General features: G+C 53.3%; 1 protein-coding gene across 1 annotated transcript in view; it reads left to right on the plus strand.

Moving 5' to 3' along the window:
* Positions 1 to 2,218: 2,218 nt before the first annotated feature.
* The window catches only part of LOC144730298 (guanine nucleotide-binding protein G(I)/G(S)/G(O) subunit gamma-13-like), an 18,635-nt gene continuing 6,224 nt past the window's right edge, over positions 2,219 to 14,629 (plus strand). Inside the window, exon 1 of the mRNA XM_078610994.1 lies at positions 2,219 to 2,782. The gene's annotated coding sequence lies outside the window, so the exon portion shown is untranslated. The remainder of the gene's footprint in view (positions 2,783 to 14,629) is intronic.

Consider the following 14,629-nt stretch of genomic DNA (forward strand, 5'->3'; position numbering starts at 1 on the left):
GAGAATCATCGTCGTGGTTATTGGGTCGCTAAAATAGGTACTACGTAGTAAGGATAATTTTGGGGTCGCTCTTAAGCAAGTGGTTACTGCGAAACTGGTTATCTAGGTCACTCACCTGGTTAAACAAAATAAACGAGCATCACTGACGTAAATATGCGGTCGTTAAAACGAGTACCTCTAGTGAGGTCAATGTTATGGGGTAGGTGAAATGAAAGGCGTCGTCACGATCATCACAGCACGTGGTGGGTAAAATTAGTATCGAGTCTGTGCCGTTATAATCATCATCATCATCATCACAACACCGTCTGTGGCTTCTTCTTGGTTCTTTCGGTAAAGTCACGTAGAAGGGAAGTAATAAAATAATGAGGACGGCTGCTTGCGTTGTGGCCGAAACGTCGTGAGAATTATTTTATTATGTTTTATTTTTATTATTTTATTACTTCCCTTCTACGTGACTTTACCGAAAGAACCAAGGAGATGAATCCCTGCAGTCACGAAAGCTTTAAATCGTCTGTGGCTTGTTATTTTGTGAAGACGCGTGTTAGCTGTGCAAGATGCAATTGTGTAAAGCAGGTACCAGTGTGTGTGTGCGCGTGTAACTGGGTCACGTGTGCAACTGTGGGGAGCGGTGGCGCAGTGGTGAGCGCAGCGCACTGCCCAACCTGCACTGACATCCACGTGTTTGATCCTCTCCCAACCAAGGTCGAGTCAGCCGACGGTGCACGAAGCGCCCTGGCAGCCTTCACGACGACACTCGTCCCCACCGTTCTGCCCGGGTCTCTGTGTGTCACTGTGCGAGCTACGGTTTTTACAAGGCCGGGAGTGTGGGGGGTCAGATTCCATCGCCCTCATTATCACCACTCTGCCCGCCTCCCTTGCACCCCCACGTCAATTACACACACACACACACAAAGACAAAGATCCCCCGTGTAGGCTTAAAGTGTTGGGGCAAGTGCTGTTGACGAACACCTATGAAGGCCAGCACGGCACACGAAGGTGGCCCGCACCACGCCCGACCGCCTTTGTCTCCCCAGTGGCGATGTTTTTACACACCGCACCAGGTACTTATTTGCGGCTGAGTCGACCTAGGGGAGGCCCAGTGCCGGTTCAGATAATCGTCACTGATGTTGGCCGTGAGCGGGAATCGAACTCGGGTCACCTGGTTCGTAGCGCAGCGTAGCGCTAACCACTACACTACTACACCCCACACGTGACACACACACACAGCTCCACCCCTCACATTCACTCGCCCAGCCCCTCCCCTACACACACACAGCCCCTACACACACACAGCCCATACACACACACAGCCCATACACACACACAGCCCCTCCCCTGACACTCACTCGCCCAGCCCCTCCCCTACACACACACACACAGCCCCTCCCCTACACACACACAGCCCCTGACACTCTCCCAGCCCCTCCCCTACACACACCCACAGCCCCTCCCCCTACACTCCCTCGCCCAGCCCCTCCCCTACACACACACACAGCCCCCCCCCCCTACACTCACTCGCCCAGCCCCTCCCCTACACGCCCAGCCCCCCCTCCCAGCGGACGGGGGGGGGGCTCTGTGCGCCCCCCATTATCACCGTCCCTCGAGATCAGAGCGTGCACTGTACCGCAGTGACCCCCCCCTCCTCCCCCCCCCCCCCTCGTCTCTCACCCCTCCTCCTCCTCGTCTCCCCTCTTCTCCACCCTCTTCTGCATCTCTGCAGCTTCCTCCTCTCTCACCATCCACCTCCTCTTCCCGCACGCTCCCCTCTCTTCCTCTCATCTCCACCCTGTCTCCCTCCTCCCTTCTCACACTCTACCCCATCTCGCCCCCCCCCTCCCCATCTCCCCCACCCCCCATCTCCCCTCTCCCCATCTCCCTCCTCTGCATCTCCCCCCCCATCTCCCTCCTCTAATCCTCGGAGTCTCCCTCCTACCCCTTCTCTGCATTTTCCTCCTCGTCCCTCCCACCTTTGCATCTTCCTTCCTCTGCATCTCACTCCCCTAATCTCCCTTCTCCCTGCTAATCCCCCCACGCCCCTCGTCTGCATCACCCTTCCCTCCTCCTCCTCTGCATCTTCCTCGTCTGCATCTCCCTCCCCTCTCCCTTCGAATCTCCCTTCTCACCCTCCCCCTCCTTCCCTCCTGCCGCTCTCCCTCCTGCTCTTATCTTCGATCGCCATCGAACTCCTCCCCCTCTCGCCCCCCCCCTCTCTCGCCCCCCCTCTCTCTCCTCCCTCTCTCCTCGCCCGCCTCCTTTCTCGTCTCCCGTACATCGCAAATCCCACGGCTTCTCTCTCGAGATCTCCTCCCTCTCTCTCCCGCCTCCTCCTCCTCCATCCGTCTCTCTCTCTCTCTCCGTCTGCCTCTTCCGTCTGTCCACATCCATTTTCCAACCTGCACCACCACCACCACCTTCACCCACCCATCGCCTCTCGTCTCCCATCGGAGCTGCTTAATCCCGTCACCATTCCATCCAGCGGCTGAGTAGCAGCATCACGACCGTCACCGTCGTCATCACAACCCACCACCACCATCGTCATCAGCAGCAGCAGCAGCATCACAGCCAACGTCGTCATTTACATTCACAACCATCATCAGCAGCAGCAGCATCAGCATCACAGCTACAATCATCATCACGACCACCATCGCAACCGCCGTCGCCGTCACCACCACCACCCGCTCGCACCTCGCCCACCCACCCCGCCCTCCCTCTCCCTGGCTGACATCTCTTCTCCTCGTGTCCTGCTCCCCGTCTCGACTCTTCGCTCACCACAACTCACCGGGTGAGTGCCTCTCCTCACCAGGAACCCCCACCACATGAAGCCCCCCCCCCCCCCTGGGGGGCGGAGGGGGGGTGAGTGGCAGGGGTTGGGGGGGGGGCTCAGTGGTCCATGTAAATGCATCTCAGGCCGCGGTAGCTGCCAATCACAGCTGGTGGTGGATGAAATTGCGTGCGCGTGTGTAGGGGGAGCGGTCGTGTAGTGGTTAGCGCTACGCTGCGCTATGAACCCGGCGACCCGAGTTCGATTCCCGCTCACAGCCAACACCGGTGTCGATTATTTGAACCGGTCCTGGGCCTCCCCTGGGTCGGCTCAGCCTCAAATTAGTACCTGGTGTAAGGTGTGTAAACATCGCCACTGAGGAAGACAAAGGCGATCGGGCGTGGTGCTGGCCACCCACCCCCTCGTGTGCCGTGCCGGCCTTCATAGGTGATACTCGCTAACAGCACTTGCCCCAACAGTCTGTTAAGGCTATACGGGGGGTCTTTGTGTGTGTGTGTGTACGTGTGTGTCAGCATCACCATCAGTGGTGGGGCGTAGTGGCTAGCCCAGCCAACATCAGTGGCGAATTATTGGAACCGGTCCTGGAGCTCCCCCCCCTAGGTCGACTCGGCCTTAAACGATTACCTGGTGATGTTTGTCACCATTGGAGAGACAAATGCGTCCGGGTGTGGTGCTGGGCACCCATCCCCTGATATATCCTCGCGAACAGCACTTGCCCTAATCGGCTGCTGAAGGCTATATCGGGAAGGCTGGAATCTTTGTCTCTGTATGTGTTAGTACGTGTGTGTGTGTGTGTTTGCATGCATATGTGTCTGCTTGTATACGTTTGTGTACGTTCGTGTGCATGCATGCATCTGTGTGTTAGTGCACATGTGCATGCATGTACATGCACGTGTGTGTGCACGTGTGCGTGCACGTGTGCGCACGTGTGTATTCGTATGTCTGTGTGTGGGAAAATAAAGACTTTGGTCAATTTGCAGGACACTGGCGGATAGACTTGATGCAGTGTGGGCTGTAACGCGCATAGCAATATTCGTGCCACTCAGAAAATCCCACAAAACGGTGCCTATTTTATCCACCCAGAAGTCACGATGATCCACGCGATGGGGGTGATTGACACGGATGTTTCTTGGCTTGGAAATGCCGCCGCTGTAGCATCTGCTGTTGATTGATCTCGAATTGCTGATTTTGATGATGATGATGCTGCTGATGATTTTGATTGATAATGCTGCTGATGTTCATTGGCCTCGAAATGCGGATTATGTTGATTGGCCTCGAACTGCGGATGATTATATTGATGATGATGATGTTCATTAGCCTCATAATCCTGCTGCTGCTGATGATGATGATTGACGTAGAAATGCTGATGATGATGCTTTGGCTGCTGCTGATGATGATGCATTTAAGACGTCCTCTATGCTTTGTTCTGAATTGTATCCAAGCCCCTCTCCACATGGCGACTGCGTGTCTGTGTGTCTCTGTGTGTGGACGTGTGTCTGCACCGGCTACTCAAATGAGTACCAAAGTGAGTACCTGGCGCGGTGTGTAGTCGTCGCCACTGGGGAGACAAAGGCGGCCGGGCGTGGTGCTGGCCACCCCACCCCCTCGTGTGCCGTGCCGGCCTTCATCCTTCATAGGTGCTCGCTAATAGCACTTGCCCCTACAGTCTGTTGAGGCTACACGGGAGATCTGTGTGTGTTTGTGTGCACGTGTGTCTGTCGGTTGTGTGTGTGACTGTGTGTGTGTTGCCTTCATAGTCCCATCAGTGAGCTCCTCCGGCAGGCAAGGCTGCGTTGGCTGGGTCATGTAGCCCGCATGCCCAGCCACCGCATGCCTAAACAGCTTTTGTTCGGCCGGATCGAGGGGGCTAAACGGGCGCGGCACGGGCTAGAGAAGAGATGGAGTGATGTGGTACAGGAGGACGTGGAGCTGAGTGGACTTGCCGATGACTGGTACCAGCGGTGTCAAGATCGGCCTCAGTGGAGGAGGCTCGTGAAGGATGCTACCGGGCAGTTGGAGGCAGTCGCCCTCCAACAACAACGGAGGGCGGAGGAGCGACGCTCACAACAACGAGCGGAGCGCCGGGTGGCTAAAGCACAGCAAGTTGGCACAGTAGGGGGCACAGGTGGTGCATCAGCCAGTCATCTCGGTCATCTCGGTCAGTCGACCCGTGGCACCTGGGTCTGCCCCGTGACCTCCTGCCAGCGGGCGTTCGACACTTCACGTGGCCTCAAGGTGCACATGGCCTGGCACAAGCGTCGTGGTGACGTCACCGCCACTTAGTGGCGAATGGCGGTTGTTGTTGTTGTTGCCTTCATAGATGCTCGCTAAAAAGCACTTACCCCAATAGCCTTTGCAAGCTATGCGGGGGATCTTTGCATTCGCGGGTGTGTGTGCACATATGTGCATGTACGTGTGCATGTACGTGTGCATGTACGTGCGCATGTACGTGTGCATGTACGTGTGCATGTACGTGTGCATGTACGTGCGCATGTACGTGCGCATGTACGTGTGTGCATTTGATGCTCGCCATTCGCTCCCTACAGTCGACAGGAGGTTATTTACGTTTGCGTGATGTGTGTGCACGTGCATACGGACCACAGAGACAAAGATCCCCCGTATAGCCTCTAACAGGCTGTTGGGGGGGGAGTGCTGTGAGCGAGTACCTAATGAAGGCCGGCACGTTCGATGAAGGGGTGGGTGGCCACGCCCGGCCGCCTTTGTCTCCCCAGTGCTGATGTTTTTACACACCGCACCATGGGGCACGAGTACACGCCGGGGAGGCCGGGAAAACCGTTTCAGATCTTCGTCATTGATGTTGATCATCGTCGTCATGATGAGCGGCGGATCGAACTCGGGTCGCCGGCTTTGCATCGCAGTGTCAGTACATACGACGCTACCGCTCCCCTCGATCTACGCGCGCGTACACACACGCACACGCACACACACGCACACGCACACACACACACGCACGCACACACGCACGCATACACGCACGCGCACACACACGCGCACACGCACGCACACACACACACGCGCGCACACACGCACACACGCATACACACACACGCACACACACACGCCCGCACACGCACGCACACACACACGCGCACACACACACGCACACACACGCACTCACGCACACACGCAATCACACACACACACACGCACACACGCACTCACACGCGCACACGCACACACACACGCGCACACACGCGCACACACACGCGCACACACGCACACGCACAAACAAACACACGCACACATACACGCACACACACGCTGCAGTCTCCGACTTGTAGTATTGTCATCACGGAGACGGCGCACGGCGACGAGAGACGGCGCCGCTCGAAGTGAACGTTGCGAGTCGGAGCGAGTGGGGGGCACGCGGATTCGTGCGACGTACGCGGGGTTTTAAAGGGAAACGGTCCGAACCGCAAGAGGGTTAAAGAGCCGTAGCGGACAGCAACGAACGGCACCTTTGTTCAGGTCCGATGCCGGCCGATGGTCAAGAGTTAAGTGACGGAACGGCAGCCGGATAATGGAAGAGCGGACGTCCTAAAGGACATCCACGGAGGAGATGGAGCGGCGGTGAAAGGTGTCCGTGACGCAGCGAGGTGCTTTGCGTGGTGCGCATCGAAATCGTCGCAGGGGTGGCGAGATGCGGCAGGCCTTCATCATCCAGCAACGGATTGATCACGGATTGATGATACGTTATGAATACGCATCGTGTAAGTCGTCTGCACACGTGTAAATTTCGATGTAAAGCTTTCGTGACTGCAGGGATTCATCTTCTTGGTTCTTTCGGTAAAGTCACGAGACGGGAAAGAATAAAAATGAAACGTAATAAAATACTTCTCACGATTTAAAGCTTTCGTGACTGCAGGGATTCATCTTCTTGGTTCTTTCGGTAAAGCCACGTAGAAGGGAAATAATAAAATAATAAAAATAAAACATAATAAAATAATTCTCACGACGTTTCGGCCACAACGCAAGCAGCCGTCCTCAGGTGGAGAGCAGGTCTGTCGAGTAGACAGAGTCTGTCTATTTTATTATTTCCATTCTACGTGACTTTACCGAAAGAACCAAGAAGATACACACGTGTAGTGTATATATACTGTATATAGGCATATCAATAAATACAGTGCCACGTTATTTTATGATGCTGCTACTGCTGCGTTGGCAGCCGTCAGAAAGCACAATTCACGACAGCAATCCGTGTGGACTTCAAATGAACCAAAAAATATATAAGCGACGTTTCGAGCAATGGCCCTTCTTCATAGCACGTAGAGAGGGCGAGAGAGACGGAGTGAATAATAACAACAATGCGTTGCGGATCGCACTTGTTCACACCGTGAGGCCTGGTGAGAATAAAAACAACGTTGAAAATAGCAGTTTATCAATTAGGAATCCCCTAAGGGTGCAAGTGATGATGTCGTCGCCGAAATGCAATGTGTGTTCGTGGGCGTACAGCGCAGTGGTGCAGCTGTCGAGGAGTGTGCAGGCGGTGCAACTGCGCAGGATTCCGTGGGGAATTGGACGAGGGGCGGGTGGCATTTTGTGCCGGGGCCCATGCCAACCACGTGACGAGGTCACGGGTTTAAGTGTCAATTGCCGAGGCTCATAGAGCCAGACTAAGGCTCTCTCAAGGTTCATTGTTCATTCCAGAGGCTCATAGAGCCAGACTAAAGCGCTCTCAAGGCCCATTGTTCATTCTAGAGGCTCATAGAGCCAGACTGAAGCTCTCTCAAGGTTCATTGTTCATTCCAGAGGCTCATAGAGCCAGACTAAAGCTCTCTCGATGTTCATTGTTCATTCCAGCGGCTCATAGAGCCAGACTAAGGCTCTCTCAAGGTTCATTGTTAATTCCAGAGGCTCATAGAGCCAGACTAAAGCTCTCTCAAGGTTCATTGTTAATTCTAGAGGCTCATAGAGCCAGACTAAGGCTCTCTCAAGGTTAATTGTTCATTCCAGAGGCTCATAGAGCCAGACTAAGGCTCTCTCAAGGTTCATTGTTCATTCCAGAGGCTCATAGAGCCAGACTAAGGCTCTATCAAGGTTCATTGTTCATTCCAGAGGCTCATAGAGCCAGACTAAGGCTCTCTCAAGGTTCATTGTTCATTCCAGAGGCTCATAGAGCCAGACTAAGGCTCTCTCGAGGTTCATTGTTAATTCCAGAGTCTCATAGAGCCAGACTAAGGCCCTCCTGATGTGCATTGTTAGTTCTAGAGGCTCATAGGGCCAGGTGCATTGTTAGTGGCGTAGCGATCGAGTGTGCAGGCGCTGCAATTGCACAAGGGCCCGTAGGCCGTAGGGGTACACAACTCGTTCAGGACGTCTCTGATTGTGTTGTGTTTTTCGAGAGTGTCGCGTGTGTTGAGCTGGGGACCCACGTCTGACAGGGACGAGCCCTTGCCTCTACTTTAAACGTCTGGCATTCTAACCAGCGTCGCATTCAAGCGAGCCCCGACTCTGCTGATGTTAGTGCACGTACGTTAAACTTCTTTCGCACCGTACGTCGCCGGGAAATGATGGAGACGATGAATGTCGTCGACACCGGTGCAGAGGAGTGTGTTGTTGTTTGTTGTTGTTGTTGTTTATTGCGTTGAATCAATGCCTGCTGGGAATGACGCAACTCCTCCGAAGGTCGTGGTAGCTGTTGCGATGTGTGGAGAAGAAGAAACAAGTAAACCCGTAAAAACAAAGTTTTTCACTATAAATCATTTATATGCGTGGCGGCTAGAGTCCTCTCGTCCTCTGGCTTGAGATGGCTGCCACCTATGGGTCAGATGATTGTCTGGCAGCATTAAACAATTGGTAATTAAATATTTTAAAAAATTTCCTAAACAGTGTAATTTTTTTGAAATTTTTTTTTCACGAAAATGCATTGTCACGCACAACGAGTCTGTGTGCAAAATGTCAGCTCGATTGGATCACGGGAAGTGGGTTAAAAAACGACCGAAAGATTTGCACGGTCCTAAGCAAGCAAGCGAACTTAATATAAAGGATTAAAAAAAACAAGACAGTCCGTTTACATATAAATATCAAAATAAATACATGCGGGGCATCAGATTCGGTGGTCGGGGAGGAGTGAGTGGATGGGCAGCTACGACGCTGGAGACGGACCCGGAACCTGCCACGCCCTCGATCACTCACTCACTGCGCGCCGGCTGCAAATTCGTAAATTCATTGCATCGAGTGCAAGGCCAATTAGCAGAGTGAGCCGACGCAGGATCATTGACTCGACCTGTGGAATTATACCGGTTGCCGGTGGTGATGCAGATGTGCATTTTGTTTTGCTTTGTGTGTGTGTGCGTGTAGAGTGGGGAGCGGTGGCGCAGCGGTTAGCGCGCTGCGCTACCAACCCGGCTAGCCGAGTTTGATCACCGCTCACGGCCAACATCGGTGACGATTATATGAACCGGTCCTGGACCTCTCCTAGGTCGACTCAGCCTCAGCCTCAAATGAGTGCCTGGTGCGGTGTGCAAACATCGCCACTGGGGAGACAAAGGCGGCCGGGCGTGGTGCTGGCCACCCACCCCCTCGTGTGCCGTTCCGCCCTTCATAGCTGCTGCTCGCTAACAGCACTTGCCCCAGCCGTCTGTTAAGGCTATAGGGGGGGACCTTTGTCTGCAAATATAAATCATACATTATCAGTCACGTGTTGCCTCTAGGCTACTGGAATCGAGTTCTATCAAAGCCCCTACGCTGCCTCCATTGATTGCGCGTGCACGTGTGCTCGTGTGCACGCGCGCGCCCGCCCCCCCGCCCCCACCATAAATCCATCCCCTCTCAGCCCCCCCCCCCCCCTGTATCCGTGCTCCCACCCCCCATCCCTTAGCGATGACCTCACTAACTGCAGCCTATCCTTGACATAACGGGGATGATTCAAGGGGTTGGGTTGCCCCCCGTAAAATCCGTTTTCATGTTAAAAACAAAGACGCTCCCCCCCCCCCCCGCTATTTGCATTCATGCGTAAAGTTATGTGTTGAGTGGTTAGACGGTGTGCGATGGTGTGTGGTGTGTGAGGGTGAGTGGTGTGTGAGCGGGAGGGTGGGGGTGAGTGATGTGTGAGTGGTGAGGGTGAGTGGTGTGTGAGGGTAAGTGGTGAGGGTGAGTGGTGAGGGTGAGTGGTGTGTGAGGGTGAGTGGTGTGTGAGGGTGAGTGGTGAGGGTGAGTGGTGAGGGTGAGTGGTGTGTGAGGGTGAGTGGTATGTGAGGGTGAGTGGTGTGTGGTGGTGGTGGTCAGTGGTGTGTGAGGGTGAGTGGTGAGTGGTGTGTGAGGGTGAGTGGTGGTGGTGGTGAGTGGTGTGTGAGGGTGAGTGGTGAGGGTGAGTGGTGAGAGTGAGGGTGAGTGGTGAGGGTGAGTGGTGTGAGGGTGAGTGGTGTGTGAGGGTGAGTGGTGAGGGTGAGTGGTGAGAGTGAGGGTGAGTGGTGAGGGTGAGTGGTGTGTGAGGGTGAGTGGTGTGTGAGGGTGAGTGGGGTGTGAGGGTGAGTGGTGAGAGTGAGGGTGAGTGGTGAGGGTGAGTGGTGAGGGTGAGTGGTGAGAGTGAGTGGTGTGTAAGGGTGAGTGGTGAGGGTGAGTGGTGAGGGTGAGTGGTGTGAGGGTGAGTGGTGTGTGAGGGTGAGTGGTGAGGGTGAGTGGTGAGGGTGATTGGTGTGTGAGGGTGAGTGGTGAGGGTGAGTGGTGTGTGAGGGTGAGTGGTGTGTGAGGGTGAGTGGTGGTGAGGGTGAGTGGTGAGTCGTGTGTGAGGGTGAGTGGTGTGTGAGGGTGAGTGGTGAGGGTGAGTGGTGATGGCGAGTGGTGAGGGTGAGTGGTGAGGGTGAGTGGTGAGGGTGAGTGGTGAGGATGAGTGGTGGGTGAGTGATGAGGGTGAGTGGTGGTGGTGGTGAGGGTGAGTGGTGAGGGTGAGTGGTGGTGAGGGTGAGTGGTGTGTGAGGGTGAGTGGTGTGTGAGGGTGAGCGGTGAGGGTGAGTGGTGAGGGTGAGTGGTGAGGGTGAGTGGTGTGTGAGGGTGAGCGGTGAGGGTGAGTGGTGTGTGAGGGTGAGTGGTGTGCGAGGGTGAGTGGTGAGTGGTGTGTGAGGGTGAGTGGTGTGTGAGGGTGAGTGGTGTGTGAGGGTGAGTGGTGTGTGACGGTGAGTGGTGTGTGAGGGTGAGTGGTGTGTGAGGGTGAGTGGTTTGTGAGGGTGAGTGGTGTGAGGGTGAGTGGTGAGGGTGAATGGTGTGTGAGGGTGAGTGATTTGTGAGGGTGAGTGGTGTGTGAGGGTGAGTGGTGTGTGAGGGTGAGTGGAGTGTGAGGGTGAGTGGTGTGTGAGGGTGAGTGGTGTGTGAGGGTGAGTGGTGAGGGTGCGTGGTGTGTGAGGGTGAGTGGTGTGTGAGGGTGAGTGGTGTGTGAGGGTGAGTGGTGTGTGAGGGTGAGTCGTTTGTGTGCGGTGTAGGTCGACTTAACCTCAAATGAGTACCTGGTGCGGTGTATAAACATCGCCACTAGGGAGACAAAGGCGGCCGGGCGTGGTTCTGGCCACCCACCCCCTCGTGTGCCATTCCGGCCTTCATAGGTACTTGCTAACAGCACTTGCCCCTACAGTCTGTTAAGGCTATACGGGGGATCTTTGTGTATGAGGTTGAGTGGTGAGGGTAAGTGGGATGCGATGATGAGTGGTGTGTGGAGTATGAGGATGAGTGGTGAGGGTGGGTGAGATGCGAGGGGGAGTGGTGTGTGGGTAGTGTTTGTGGTGAGGGTGAGTGGTGTGTGAGGGTGAGTGGTGTATGGGGTGAGGGTGAGTGGTGAGGGTGAGTAGTATTTGGTGTATGAGGGTCAGTGGTGAGGGTGAGTGGTGAGGGTGAGTAGTATTTGGTGTACGAGGGTGAGTGGTGAGGGTGCGTAGTATTTGGTGTATGGGGTGAGTGGTGAGAGTGAGTGGTGAGGGTGAGTAGTATTTGGTGTATGGGGTGAGTGGTGAGAGTGAGTAATATTTGGTGTATGAGGGTGAGTGGTGAGGGTGAGTGGTGAGGGTGAGTGGTGAGGGTGAGTAATATTTGGTGTATGAGGGTGAGTGGTGAGGGTGAGTGGTGAGGGTGAGGGTGAGTAATATTTGGTGTATGAGGGTGAGTGGTGAGGGTGAGTGGTGAGGGTGAGTGGTGAGGGTGAGTGGTGAGGGTGAGTAATATTTTGTGTATGAGGGTGAGTGGTGAGGGTGAGTAATATTTGGTGTATGAGGGTGAGTGGTGAGGGTGAGTGGTGAGGGTGAGTGGTGAGGGTGAGTGGTGAGGGTGAGTAATATTTGGTGTATGAGGGTGAGTGGTGAGGGTGAGTAATATTTGGTGTATGAGGGTGAGTGGTGAGGGTGAGTGGTGAGGATGAGTAATATTTGGTGTATGAGGGTGAGTGCTGAGGGTGAGTAATATTTGGTGTATGAGGGTGAGTGGTGAGGGTGAGTAATATTTGGTGTATGAGGGTGAGTGCTGAGGGTGAGTAATATTTGGTGTATGAGGGTGAGTGGTGAGGGTGAGTAATATTTGGTGTATGAGGGTGAGTGCTGAGGGTGAGTAATATTTGGTGTATGAGGGTGAGTGGTGAGGGTGAGTGGTGAGGGTGAGTAATATTTGGTGTATGAGGGTGAGTGCTGAGGGTGAGTAATATTTGGTGTATGAGGGTGAGTGGTGAGGGTGAGTGGTGAGGGTGAGTAATATTTGGTGTATGAGGGTGAGTGGTGAGGTCTGTTTTCAAAGGGGGCGGCGGTTGAAAATGTGGGAGGGGCCGCACACAGAAGCCACGTGACTTAACGGACGCACGAGCTGATTTAAGATCCGTCCGTTACGCGTGAAAATGCGTGTTCGCGAAGCAACACTACGATGCGTTCTTGAAATCGTTCTCGATTGTAGCCCAGGTCGCCGTTGCAAAAGGGGGGGCACTGCTGTGTCTCGCCTCTCCATGGGTTTCTTTCATCATCTCCCCGGTTTCCACCTCCAAAAGAAAAAAAGGAACACGGCAGCGCTCAGACACGGGCCATTACGAACACCCAGGGCCACGCGGAAAGCTCACAAATCCATCAGCTGCGACTGCTCCCGCGGTCAGGATCGAGAGGCGCGGGATACGGACAAGAACGCAGCTCACCCTAATCTCGTTTCCTCCGCGTGCGTCTGGTTTTGTGCACGGCTTGTCTGGCCTGGCATCTGTCCACTTTCAATGCGTGTCTGTCTGTCTCTGTGTGTGTGTGTGGCACAGAAAGACTGCGTGTGTGTGTGTGAGGGAGACTTCGTGTGGGTGGGACTGCTCCTATCGATTCGTTAAGACTGTACGGGTGATCTTTGTCTTTGTGTGGGGAGCGGTGGTGCAGTGGTTAGCGCGGTGCGCTATGAACCCGAGTTCGATTCCTGCTCGCGGCCAATACCAGTGACGATTATCTGAACCGGTCCTGGGTCTCCTCCCCTAGGTCGACTCGGTCTAAAATGACTACCTCGTGCGGTCGCGTGAACATCGCCACTGGGAAGACAAAGGCGGCCGGGCGTCGTGTATGTCTACACCCCAGTGCCGGATGAAGCTAGTGCGGGGCCTGTAGCAGGATGTTATAAGGGGCCCTACATTTTTAAAAAATAACAAATAATTAAAACATCAATTTTTTTACTTGCATAGTACAGTAATTGTATTTTTTCATTTTCTATACAGCCAAATAATACGACAAATCGCTAACCTTAAACACCCAGTCGTTCATAAAAGTTGAAGGCGGTATAGTACTATAGTAATAGAGCAAGTGCAGAATCACTGAACCGGAATTGATAGATTTCGATTTAAAGCTTTCGTGACTGCAGGGATTCATCTTCTTGGTTCTTTCGGTAAAGTCACGTAGAATGGAAATAATAGAATAAAAAAAATAAAACGTAATAAAATAATTCTCACGACGTTTCGGCCACAACGCAAGCAGCCGTCCTCAGGTGAAGAACAGGTCTGTCGAGACGACAGAGTCTACATTGAATTGATAGCTTGAAAGCCCTTGAAAGTGCGGGGCCCGTAGCTACTACATATGCTACGAGGATAATCCGGCACTGCTACACCCACAAACTCCCTCGTGTAGCCGTGCCGGCCTTCATGACGTGCTCGCACTTGCCCCAACAGTCTGCACTGCAAGGCTGTACGGGGATCTTTGTCTTTGACAGCGAGTGAAAATCTGAGACCCACGCACTCGTTATGAACATCACAAAGCAGCCAAATTAGCAAGGAAACAGGCCTGTCTAACTTGTAATTTCCATACAAAAATAGCAAAGTTACTGTACAAAATGATGTTACATAAGGTCTGCAAAGGTATAATCTAACCGTCACTGTTTGACGTTCGACGCAATCGGAACAAGCATTTAATATTTATTTCAGCGTTTATTTATTCTTTGGTTCTTTCGGTAAAGTCATGTATAAAGATAAAATAATGAATTAAAAAATTGCATACGACGTTTCGATTGCAACACAAGCAATCATCATCAGGTATAAATGAAACAACAAAAATCTAACCAGAAAACACACATGTGTTCTCTCTATGTATCTTTGTGATATCTGTCTGCTTATATGTCTGTCTATAGTTTTCTGGTTAGATTTTTGTTGCTATTTCATTTATACCTGATGATGTTTGCTTGTGTTGCAATCGAAACGTCGTATGCTATTTTTTAAAATTATTATTTTATCTTTACACGTGACTTTACCGAAAGAACCAAAGAGTAATTCCTGCAGTCACGAAAGCTCCAAATTAACTTTTATTTATTGTTAATTACAATGAATTGCATGATGGTTAATATGGAGCGGTGGCGCTCTGGTTGACGCACCGGCGAGCAGAGGTTGCTTTCCCGGCAAAGGGCAAC

The sequence above is a fragment of the Lampetra planeri genome, chromosome 35 (assembly GCF_965212315.1).
Source record: "Lampetra planeri chromosome 35, kcLamPlan1.2.h2, whole genome shotgun sequence".
Taxonomy (NCBI): Eukaryota; Metazoa; Chordata; class Hyperoartia; order Petromyzontiformes; family Petromyzontidae; genus Lampetra; species Lampetra planeri.